The sequence below is a fragment of the Microtus oregoni genome, unplaced genomic scaffold, assembly GCF_018167655.1.
Source record: "Microtus oregoni isolate MIOR12 unplaced genomic scaffold, Mior012 000009F_ref0000495, whole genome shotgun sequence".
NCBI lineage: Eukaryota > Metazoa > Chordata > Mammalia > Rodentia > Cricetidae > Microtus > Microtus oregoni.
Genome location: NW_024543068.1, coordinates 37,211,270 through 37,224,307, shown reverse-complemented (window position 1 = coordinate 37,224,307; position 13,038 = coordinate 37,211,270). Strand labels below are relative to the sequence as shown.

General features: G+C 38.1%; 1 long non-coding RNA gene across 1 annotated transcript in view; it reads left to right on the top strand.

Moving 5' to 3' along the window:
• LOC121452587 overlaps positions 1 to 7,663 on the top strand; it is a 183,777-nt gene extending 176,114 nt beyond the window's left edge. Inside the window, exon 3 of the long non-coding RNA XR_005974856.1 lies at positions 7,635 to 7,663. This is a non-coding gene — a long non-coding RNA (uncharacterized LOC121452587). The remainder of the gene's footprint in view (positions 1 to 7,634) is intronic.
• Positions 7,664 to 13,038: the final 5,375 nt, after the last annotated feature.

Sequence of the window (13,038 nt, the reverse complement as noted above, 5' to 3'; positions counted from 1 at the left end):
TTCTATTTATGAATGTTTAAAAGCTAGAAAGGTCTGATGTAGCTGTTGAAGTATCTTTTGAGACAAAGAGAAAGTGCTTATTTCAGTGGGGAAAAGGGGAGAATAGAGAACTCTTTATAGACGGTTCACTTCTACACAGGAATAGCTCATGGGGAGAAAAACAAAAGGAACTTCATGCAAGAGTTAACTATGGTTGCTTTAGAGTGATCTTTTCCTTTGTGGATCTCTGTATTTAAAGTTTTTTTTATCATGACTAGTAATTGCCTCAATAATGAAAGAAATAGAAAAAAGTCAATGGTTTAATGTTAGCTGCATAGTTTTCAAATTAATCTAAACAATGTGAAAGAAATATTGCAACATATACTGAAATGGCAGGGTGAATTATTGTGATTACCAATAACTGAAAGAACAATTCATCCTTTGAATTCTTACATGAAAAGCTCACTTTTCAGTCAATTTTATTTCATTTATTTGTTGTTAATACAAATCAGTTTCTAAAACACTTGGAAAATCTCCATGGAATCTGATCAACTAAATTATCTGCTTTGTCGTTGTCAGGGGCTGTTTCAAAGGTGAAAATAAAATCCCTAAGCTAGTTTTACCTCCTTATATCCAAGCAAAAGCATCATCTTCCTAAAAATAAATAATAAGTAAATAAAGAAAAAAAGGAATATTGAATTTTTATGCTGATTTTCTCTAAAAGGTGAATTGGTTAAACCATAGAGAAAGAAAATATTAAAATTTACATGAATAAATGTATGCCTATTAAGCAACACATTAACTGCAAGTGATTTCATATGTAAATTACCTATAATTTGAATGCAATTTTCTAAATTTTTTTAATGTGAGTAGTTCCAAAAGTTCTTTGGTGTTTAATAACACGAGCTATTATTAAGAGAGTTGTTAAATTGCAGATGTTTTGTGCAGTGCCTGACCCTTTCAGCACACTGCCTACGAAAATGTTACTCAGAATGGAAGCGAGTTCTTGGGCCCCCTAGGACCCCTCCTCCTCCTCCATTGATTATGTGTCTGATGATGACAGCCTATGGGGATTTAACTGCTAACATGTCAGCTACCTCACCCATGGATGTATAGAATCTACTCATACAAGAGTTTGAGTGCTTTGGGGGTGAGCTCAGCCCTATTCTAGGAATGTTAGAGTTCCTGTATCAGTCAGCATGCGTCATTATAACAGAATACCTGACAGGTAATATGTGAAGAAGAGGCTCATCCCATTCAGTTTTTAGAGACTCACCTGTGTGGATCCAGCATTCTTGGAATTCTGCAGAAGACATGTCTTTCGCCCCACTGCATCATGGAGGGTAAGGATGTGTGCTTGAGAGAGTACATGGCCAAACAAGAAGTCAAAGAGAGAGGCCAGAATCCCCAAATCCTCAAGGCAGCATGCTATGACACCTCACCTGTTAAAGGAAGGGTCTCATGGCCTTCTGCTAGCACAATCCTGGGAATCAGTGAGCCCACAGGGCACACAGGAAGTATAACAGTCCACAAGTAAAAGGGACACATATATTTGAAGTGCTTCTGAGTTTATATTCTCTCAAATGCTAGTTTCCTGAGGACTACGCAATCTCATTTTCCTCACCTACCCGACTTCCTCATGGAGAAAAGGGAAAATAGCTGGACTCAGCCACCTGTCCACTTACAGTAGGCTCCATTTACAGTCAGGAAACATCAGGTGCCAGAGAACTGGTTAAAATAAAAGATACTAAATACTGACATAATGAGTTTTAATACTGTGACATATTTAAATCATATCACTTTTGAATACGGTATACCATTTTACTATATTTTCTTCTGAACATTACAAATATGCAGACAAGACAAATTTGATTCTACAATGGCAACATGAATGAAAATGTCGCCAAGTCAGTAGATACTGTTAATTAATTTTGTATGTTTAATGCCCCCTCAAGGGGTATCATTTATCTTAAATTACAGGATACATGGAATGAGATTTTCAAAATCTCACAACAGAAAAACAAATGCCATTCCCTCATAATTAATTTTGCAATATATTGAATTGAGATTTTTATGATGTCATTTAGAGGAGTTTATCACAAAAGGACATACCTAAAGACATTCTGATGCAAATAAAGGATTTTTAAAACAAATTTACTAATGTCACATCTATTTCAAGTCGCACAGGAATGCCATCTGAAAAGTGAATAGTTCAGAATAGGAGAACTTATTTTTGTATAGGTTAATAACCTGAGGTAAGTATCATCTAACACCAGGTTATGTGCCTCTAGCAAAATGTGGGCCTTTACTCCGTTGATTTAACCCCTCTTCACTCCGAGGCAAGCCCACCTTCAGTCACATCTTACTACTATGCTTCTTTGATCCTTTGACTACGCCACAGTGGATTTTGTTGGAACCGTATCCATGGAGAGATTCAGACCATCATGCATACCTTAGCCTACTACAAAATCAATCAATCCATTTGCCTGCTGCTGGGCTCTCGTTGCTGCTTGACCACCCAGGTATCGATCTCCCGTTTATCCTCCAGCACACGTTCCTATAGCAGGTGCTTCACAGCCCTCTCTGTTCACACACGTAATTCACGACCTACCTCTTCCTTTCTCACCAGATAATAACTGTCCCCCCTTACTGAGAAATTCCCAGATAACTCATCTGTGCTTTCTCATTTTCCCTTCTCTCTACTCTGAAGTAGCAAACTATCAACTACGTGGCAGGCAATGGTGTGTTAAAAGTTCTGTAGTGGATTGGCCTTTGTACCCACTACATCCGTAGCTCCCAATACCAAATTCTCACTGTTGCTTAAGGCCAGATTTGCTGCTTCTCACACTGTTTATGTGACTCCTATAATGTTTCCTAACCTGTCTTCTCCCATGCAGTGGCATGGATTTGCATAGTCAGAGCTCAGTGAATGCTAGTTGAAGGATCACTGGTAAATGGATTATCAAATTACAGTTGGAAAACAAGTCATCTGTTTTTGATTTCTTTTCTCATTGTTAATTTGTTTTGGGGGGAGAGGATGAAACAGCATATAAGCAGAAACTAGTGGACAGCTTGCAGAAGTCAGTTCTTTCTACGGTGTGGGTTCCGGATATTAAATTTGGGTGTTTGGGTTTGGCACCAAGCGCCTATTCTTGATAAGTCATCTTGCTAGCCCTAAAGTCATCTTTTAAAAATATGTTATCTATAGTTATAATAAAATAATTTTAAAATATATTCCTATTTATAATTTACCATATGAACAAATGAAGCTATCAGAAATCTGGCTGGCCCCATCTTTTAGGGAGCAAAATATATACCGACATTTTGAAATGGTGAATGATTTAGCCTTTGTTCCCTCCTACAGTGAGAAGAATTAGTATCTTAGTGTCATATATGTTATGAAGCCTTCAGTTTCTCTAGTGAAGCTTCACAGGAATTACAAGGGATCTCTGAAAGGCTGGCTTCTTAGCTGATTCAAAAGCATATTGCTTAAGACTATAATGAGGATTTCTGGTTTGCTCCCATCTTGGTCGGTTAATTCTCATTTTGTCAGTTTCTCAGCTTACACTGGTATCGCTCTACTCTGAGATAGTTTCCCTGTTTCAGCTCAGAATGAAGAGGTTCTTGGATAAAGGACTTGTGAAAATCAGGTACAACAATAAAGTCACGGATGGTTCTTGGAATTTGTTAAAATGAAATGCTACATGTAAGTGCAATTTAAGTGTGGGGTCTTAGCCATGTAAGATCATTATCATAAAGTAATCATCCTGATTAAAAAATTCTAATTGAATCATTATTCTTTCCAAAGACTGGAATTCTAAGAATACTTCTCAGAAGCTCTCAAACTTAATATGGAGCAGGAAATATTGCAGAGTCCTCAAGAGTGAGAAATTGAAAAAAAAAAACCAAGTTGTACCATTTTTCATTATGCTGTTCAATCATCTCATTATTCATAACTACACGGTGCTTGTATGTGCTGAAGATATAGGCATAAGGGTGCACGTCTGTCAGCATATTGATATATAAAAAGAAGGAAAGTAAAAATAAAGTAAGCATACTCAGTAAGTGGGAGTCCGTGACTGAAACTTTAGAAACATATTCTTTTTTTGTTAAACAAATACAAGAAAACCATCTCTCTCTTCCCACCTCCACCCCATAACTAGGTAAAGGCAACCCTTAAATAGATTAGTAAAGTCAAATCTGTGGTTTCTTACATGGATTCCCTGGATATATCAACTGAAAAAATAAGGCTGAAATAAGCATATAATTTTGCAACTGTACCTTCAATGATGTGAGTCTCATATTAAATCTGATATTAACTTATCAGTTGAAAAATCCATCTCTAAATTTTTGATGGTTCAGATTTTAGTGAAGTCTGTAATAAGTATAAAATTGTAAAATACAGCATGAATTAGAAAAGAAGCAATGGATACTACAGAAGGGGGTGAAGACATTTAACAACTCAGCAACACAATGACTGGAAGGCCTATCAAGCTTCGTTTTCCACCTAACAGGCTAGCACAGCAGTTCTTAATCTGTGGGCCACGATCCCTTGCGGGTTGAATGATCCTTTCACAGGGGTCACCTAAGACCAGTGGTAAACACAGATGTTTACGTTATGATTCATATTCATAACAAAATTACAGTTATAAAGTATTAATGAAAATAATTTTATGGCTAGTGGGATCACCACAGCATGAAAAGCTGCTTTAAAGGGTCACAACATTAGGAAATAAATGCTCTAGTAAATGAAAGGTCCAATCATTAGAATGGGGTCATTTCCAAAGACGCCTCAGTTCTTGCCACTTCCTCTGGTTTTGGTCTTCTGTATTTGCATACTACAACCTATCTTGACATCAGTAGGCTATGTCATCAGTCAGGTTAGAATTTGCCACACTACAATAACAGACCTTAGTTACTTCTAACAAGATTAAGTCAGTTTTGTTTCTTCCTCTTCTTCTATGGCCATCACAAGCAGATTGGGTGTCTGTTCTCCATTACTCTCAGTTAAAGACCCTGGCTGAGGTGGGGCCTCTACCTTTGTTCTTTTACAATTGCCACAGCAAGAGAAAAGTGAGATGATCAATAGCACTGGGGCTATCAGAATTTCTCCTCCAACATGCTATTCATTACTTCTGATTATGTTAATTTGCTCACACCAATCTTCTGACCATTATAATGGGAGTCAAGAAGGGCAATCATATGCCTAGGATGGAGAAATTCCAGAGATTGTGCAATATGCATAACCATCCAGAAAAAAAATGGCAACTCTTCTAATTTTTTGTTCCAGCCTGATTTGAGTGGCGATGTCTTCTTTTTCTGATGGTAGTACTACATCAAGGTGATATATTGGTAGATAGACCATACCTTTCATAATAGCAATCAGGAGGCTGAAGCAGGAAGATCATGACTTAGTGCCTAGCATAGGCTGATGGTAAGGCTGTTGTCTCAAAAAACAAAGAGACTTATCTACTGGTAGGACTGGAAAAGTATCAGGGAACACTGAAAGAGACTTACTTACTTGTTGGATTAGAAGAGGATCAAGGAACACTGAAATAATCTGATTTACTGCTTTTTCTTTAATTTGTGGATTCATAGTTTGTTGTTTTTTCCACCAAGAGGGTTATATTTTGGTGGAGCACATAGCCCTAGATTCCATAAAACAATTATCAACCATCAGATCAATCAGCTACATGATGATAGGACACATAATGAAGTCATGGGGAAAGATCAAATTAAGTGAAAGATCAATGCAAATAGAATGGGAAAAATTATTTTCTTGGGGATGACATACTATTGGATAGACATGAAATGTTAAATTCAGAAAGAAAAGGAGAAGAAGGAAGGACAGACAGAATGAAAGAAGGAAGGAGTATTTCTAGTAAGAACTGTTCCTGCAGAGGACTCTAATTCAATTCCTAGTACCATGTCAGGCAGCTTACAATTGTTGGTAACTCTAGCTTCTGGGGATTTGGGATTTATAGGTCAGAGATATCCTTGGACACCTACATTCACATGCACGCACCTACACACAGCCACATAATTTTAAAAATGATAAGTTGTTTTTCCTGAATGTTTTATCACACAAAGAAGTGAACTAACACAAGTATGGAACACCCAGGCATGCTAGTAGCAATGGCAAGGATTTCTACAGGCAGTCGATCACTCAATAGTCTCAAATTAAATTTTAAGAAAAGGTTTAATATAAAGTTGATTATTGTCTTCTCCAGATCTGTGAAGAATTTTGATGGGAATTGCATTGAATCAGGTTTTTCTTCATGTCAATTTATTTTTTGTGCTCTGCTGGTTTGAGTATTAAAAAACAAATAAGCAAAAACTCCCCCCCCCAAAAAAGAAAAGGTTTAATATATGCATATTTGTAATGTTTATAAAATTACCAGATCCTAGCTACTACTTATTTATTGACTCAAGTTAACCTCATAACTTTATTTTATTAAGAAAGCCAATAAAAGGAAGAAAATAAAGTTTAAGTTAGTGAATATAGTGTTATCTTTCTAAAGTGGTTATGAATCTTGATTGGTTTTATTCCACTTAGCCATGTTCTCTCTTCCTCTAAAGGCAAAGAAAGCTTTCAGTGATGCCTACTTTTCAAGACTGTTTGTGGTGAGCACTGTACGACTAAGGAAGCTCTATACAACAGACATTGCTTATTCTCAACGTTAGCTGAAAGCCGGTGTTAAACCATAGCCCTGATTTAAACCACTGTATTGATTTTGTTGTCTACCGACAGATTTATAGGACTTACTCTTTTATATTAAAAGTTATGGTTCTGAGTGTGTTGAGCCTTAAATCTAAGCTCGTTAAAGATTCCATCACTTCCCGTGTGGTAGCCATAGTCTTTTCTTCATACTTTATCAACAGTGTGGGCTCTTTAATAATGTGGTAATTAAATGAATGTGGAAAAAGAGATAATTCATAGTTCACATACTCCACAACTTTAGGATGATAGCATTAAATTTTAATCTGATAATTCCATAAGGACAAAAATCAGGAAGCTTGTCTTAATGGTGTGTGTGCGTGTGTGTGTGTGTGTGTGTGGTATTAATATATTTGGGTAATGAGCCTTTAGATTAGTAAGTGTTGGAGGACCTTTTTTCACTACAGATGTATCTATAGTATGTGAAAAATGTCTTAGTCTGAGCAGTAATGAAGAAATGAGGAGTGGTCATCATTTTCCTGAAGCTTCTTTGGGGGTTCCCCACAGGTTGCCCCAGAAGAATCATGCAGAGACCACCACTTTCTCACTCCTGAGCATAGGTCCTAGGATGGAGAATATATGTGCATGCGTATGCATACTAACTAAGAGAGGCCCAGACTATCAGGATGTACGCATTGAAAACAACTGGGAAAGCGATAGGGTAAACTCTTCGTGAGTTGGTTTGACTAGGTGTTTATTTCAGTCTAGCGTATGATGGACTTTGGGAAATGCACTTGGCGGCTCACTGAGAAAAATACAAATTTTACGATTGGACAAGACTTCAGCTATGCCACACAAATGATGAATCTGCCTCGTGAGGAGCCGCAGAGAAAGGGAGCAGGGAAAGACCCACGACTTAATTTCTGGGTTTTATGCTCTGTTGCGCTATGATTTCTGGTTGCAACTCCAGTTTCCTTTTTCCTCTTTCTGCTTGCAGGCCCACAGCTCCGAAGATGGACGTTTGGCAAGCCATAATAGACTGCTCCTTTCCCAGGTAGCTCCTGCTTGTTCCTTTATCTGTGAATAGGAAATGGCTTAAAGGCACCTGGGTGATGAAGGTCCCGGGCAGCTGCCTGACTAGTGAATGCCTGATTATGTGTTAACATGCTTTGTCAGATATTGGCAGAATCTGTTCTCTTCTTTTGCCTTTTCAGCAAGGGCACCATTGACAGCCTGGCTACCCATTTATAGAAATGTTGTCCATCAAACTGTGAGGAAGGACAATAGTGTTTTTCTGTGGCCAGTGACTGTGGGAAACTTTTCTTTGGCTATTCAGGCAATTTTTGTAGCTTGCTCTGAAGAGGAGGGACCGATGAGTGCAAGAAGTACAATTAAGCCAAGCCAGACTCAATTGAAGGCTGTAGTGTAGTCTGCTGCTCTCAGTTTTTTCTTAGAGGGGGAAAAAAAAACCCTATGGGTTTTTCACGTTGCTGTGTGGCATTCAGCAGGGGGCTATTACAATCCTAAATTTTTTTTCTAGACCACCTAATTCTAAGTTAAAATTAAATGTAATGAGAGCCACTTGGAGCTCTGAATATTTTAAAGCATAATTCCCACAGAAGGGATTCGACCTAAACTGCAGTGAACATCAGTTGGCTAATTATAGCTGCATTTTATATTACAGCAGGTGTCAGATGCAGCCATCTCCATAAAGTCCACATAATACTCGGCGAAATAACAAAGACTTTTCTTTGAATGTGGGTACTAATTTCTGCTAGGTGTCATACGAGCCTTGATACTTCTTATTGGCATTAACAAGAGCACTGCCGCGCTCAGAAATGCTTTTTTGCTTGGGATGAATTGATACTGTAAAGCACTTACCAGGCAGACTTGGCAGATGTCAGTAGTTAATACTAGTGCTGCAGAGGTTGGAATATAATGCGAAGAGTCTTATGTAAATACTCTTAGATGATGGGCTGGCTTTGAGAAGGCGCCCGAGCACTGCAGCAACTCACTTAATGGCAGCTAAACAGATAGCAGTGGGGTATCTGCATTTACTTCGGCTTCTGCTTTATTGAAAGTCCTCCAGAAGTGAAGGGCAGATGGTAAGGCAATAAACTAGGTGAACAAAATACCCGGGATGGGGATAAGGGCTTGTTATATTCACAGCGATTTCCTTGAACTTGTGTGGGTGATTCGAATGACGGAAATGATAGCGAGTGCAGAAGCATGCCTGGAGATAAGGGCTCCTTGTCTTATTAAAAAAAAAAAAGAATTTAACTTAGAAAATATGCCTCCGTTGAAATACAACTGGATAATGGGGTAGGCAAGTGGATGTCACTTTAAATCACAACAATTGTTCCATACTGCTGCATTCTTCCAGGACAACGACAGTTTATCCAATCCATTGTAGTTATATTGGATCATTGTAGACGAGGTCAAAGTGAAGAATTTATTAAAGCACTATCTTATAAACTAGCATCTCTGACCCAATAAAGGACTCCTTGCATACATTCCCCTGTGAGATCCACACTGGGGTTTTTGGTTTTGCTTTTAAATCTGTTTCCAAGTTAGCAAAATAATAGCACCGTGTCCTTAGTTTTGATCTTTAGAAGCAGTGTTGGATTCTCATTTTGGCAGATTATAATTTATGTGCATCTCAGAGCAAACTCTGCAGGATGCTGGCAGCAATTAGCTCCAACATGGAGAAGCTTAACATGGATTCTCTGAGAACTTGTGGGAAGGAGGCACTGGTGGTTTTTGTTTATTTGTTTGTTTTGTTTTGTTTTTCCCTGAGACAGGGTTTCTCTGTGTAGCCTTGGCTGTCCTGGAACCCACTCCATAGACCAGGCTGGCTTTGAACTCAGAGATCTGCCTGCCTCTGCCTCCCAAGTGCTGGGTTTAAATGTGTGCACCACCACCACCCAGCTGGAACCAGGCAATGTTAACCCAGCAGGTGGTTAGTGCCTGTCCCCAGAATGCTGACAATCTAGTCAGAACAAAATCTCTTCACTCATGAAAGAAATCTTTGTTGAATACTTCTTTCCATTTTTGCTTTGGTTAGATATGACTATGATTCTCAAATTTTGTAAGATAAAATTATGAAATCTGTAGAGAATCAGGGAAAAATTATCTAGCACATTCTCTTAGTGACAACACCCAAATATCTGAAATGTTTCTATTATGAATAGTGATTTTTATTTATCTTTTCTTTCATAAATGTAACATTTTTAACAGAAAATTTAGGAAACATTGAACACCAGAGAAAGAAACTAATCTATATTTCTACTATGTAGGCTCAGAATACATTATTTATACTTTGGTGTAGGTCTTGTTTGTTCTTGCTCTATTAGGATGTATTCATGCATTTTAAATACTGAGAGTTATTATCTATAATCATCTTTTGAAGCAAACCTTATTATGTATTTAGAATATTTTTTAAAAACACATTCCTTCCTAATATAACTTACATATATTTCATAATTTTCATAATCATAAATGTCACAATATTCTATTACAAGGAAATATACATGGACACTTTATGCCACACTTTATGGCTCTCTATTCCTGTACACTTATTGCATTTTCAGTTTTTGCTACTATAAACTATGTTTAATAAACAGGTTACAGCTTAGAACATGTATGCTTCTTATTACTTGTAGCCCATGTACTACCATCCTTACATCAAAAGGCAAGTGCAATTTTATTAAAGCTATACATTTTTAATTATTTTTATTGGGGGAAAGTATGCACACACACCAACATGGGAGTGAGAGGGCAACTTGCAGAAGTGGGTTTTCCCTTCTGCCACATGGGTGGGCTCCATTATTGGTGGCAAACACCTTAATCCACTAACCAGCTCACAGCCCTAACCTATAGACTCTCAATACAATTTCCAGGAAGTATTGTAATTCTCTATTGCTTTTATTTGGAAGCGAGACTTAGTTTTAAATACTAAATTGTGAATAAGCCCAGTCTTTCAGACTGACCATGAAATTGATCAAATGATCAGTAAACAGGTGGTTTTTGTTGCTATGCAATTTTTGAGTTTAAATAGGATTTATGCAGTGAAATTCAGATATGTGGTACCTGACAGCGCAGTGTGCCAAGGGGGTCACTAGGAGATGGTGCTAGGTGAGCACACACACACAACATATGTGCACCACAATGGGGACCTCACAATCTTTAGAAGCTAAGGGCAAGCTTGTACCCCGCAGGAAATCTTACTGTGTTTCGTTATTTTCATTATATTGTTCAGCAAAAACATCTACCTGCTGTCTAGGAAGCAGCGCCATTTCTGCCTTCCCTAGCTGCTGTAAGCAGAAAATAAGGGAGGGACAGAAAACAGTAAGAAACACCATCTTCACTTGCATTCCTTTCTCGTGACCAGAGATTGCTGCACACACCCTGTACTTCTTTGCCTCTAATCAAGTAGCTATTCATAAACAAAGAATATAAAAAGTAGTGGGGAAAAATCCTTTTAGATTTTAATTATTTCTTTTCTAAGACTGAATCTCTTTAAACATCAATTTGTATGTTGGGTTTTGCTTTAAGCACTCAGGTCTCTCAGCAACTAAAATCCCAGGCCAGGAAGCTCCATTGATTTTACAGAGCCAACAAAATCACTTGACAGCCAGCAGAATCTGTATGCTGGAACATTTATAATACCTGTCATATAGTCCTGTAGAATTTCTGTCAAGGGTGGGTCACAGGAAATAGTACAATGCTAGAGAACTGTGTCTCATGAGTTCCTCATCTCATCATCAGAGCTTCTAATAGATTTTATTCCAAAAATCTCTGTTCCATCACTTTTTAAGATGCTTCCCACAATCCAAGATTCCTTTATTCTCTCTCAAGCCAATACAAGAAGACTCATAAGAAATAGAAAGGGACAGAGCCCACAATTTCTTTATTTTTTTTTTGGTCGAAAAACAGAAATATTTTGCTTTAATAGAAAAAAGTAGCACACTGTGATGGGCTTTAACTCTTTTCTAGGGTGGGCTTTATACCCATACTTGTTAGACCTGAAGGGGGAGAAACTCGCTGATTTTCTTGATCTTACATCTCACCCTCGAAGAGATGGAGACTTCCTGTGTCAGAATCCTTTTTAAGTATCTTGTCCCAGCTAGGTGGTGGTGGCACATACCTTTAATCCCAGAACTCTGGAGGCAGAGGCAGGCAGATCTCTCTGAGTTCGAGGCCAGCCTGGTCTACAGAGTGAATTCCAGGACAGCCAGAGCTACACAGAAAAACTTCGTCTTGGGGAAAAAAAAAGTAACTTGTCCTATTGGAATTTTCCATTCTATTGTTTAATACAGTCTTATTAAATCATGTGTTTCTTTATATAATAGACTCAAATTGAGATGGTCGCCTGGATTTGACAACCTATCTACAGCAACCTATCTTTTCTACCTGTCTCCTTGATTCTCGAGCAAGGCCAGTTTCTAGTGTTACAACTAAATAATCTAATCACACTCTTTTCTTACAAGCTATATAGAATATGGGCTATGTTGCTTTCATATAAACCCTGTGCTAATAAACATTCTAACTTTCTGATTGTCCGTCCTCAGAGGAAGCACTAGAGTTTAAAGTGAAAAGTTAGTCATGGGAACCTCTTCCCAGAGCTCTTGGCTGGGAACCAGAAAGCAGTAGTAACAGAGTTCACGCAAGACAGCTTATGAAGCATTTTAATTTTACCTTATTAACTGTTCATACTTTTAAGGGATTTTCATTGTATTCATTTAGGGTTAGTATGTGAACACTAATGTCAAGAGACAGCCTACATGAACCTGCTCTCTCCTTCCGCCATGTAGATTCCAGAGACTGAACTAGGTCCTCAGGCTTGGTGGCAGGTGCTTTTGCCTGCTGAGCCAATCTCATCAAACCTGTAAATTATACTTAGCTTTCATGTTAGTTTGTTCCGTTATCCATTTTATAACCATTTTTACTGGTGTTTTCCTATAGACAAAGGACAGTAGTAAGTGTGGTCAAGGAGTAGATGGAATAGCTTCCTCACCCTCAGGAGACCCACATGGCTGGGAGCATCACGTAGCAAACAATATTTATCAAGATATTGTTCCAAGTGCTTTAGCCATTGATTCCATTCACCGTCACCAGAACTTGTGATATAAATAAGAATCATTCTTGCCTCCATCTTCTAAGTGGAGAGACTGACCTTCCCCACTGTTCCAGAACTGAGGGCAGGGATGGATCTGGGGTTAGAAGTCAAGCGTGTGATCACAGGGTCCAAGCTCAGTTGCTTCTGCTAGCACTAAAGTCCCAACTTTTTAAACAGTCATTCTGGAAGGCAGTCATCATTCATATTACATTCTTTGTATAGTAAGGTTCAGATCCTTGAGACTGGATAGAACCCATCTGCAGTTCTTGTTTGTATATGGACA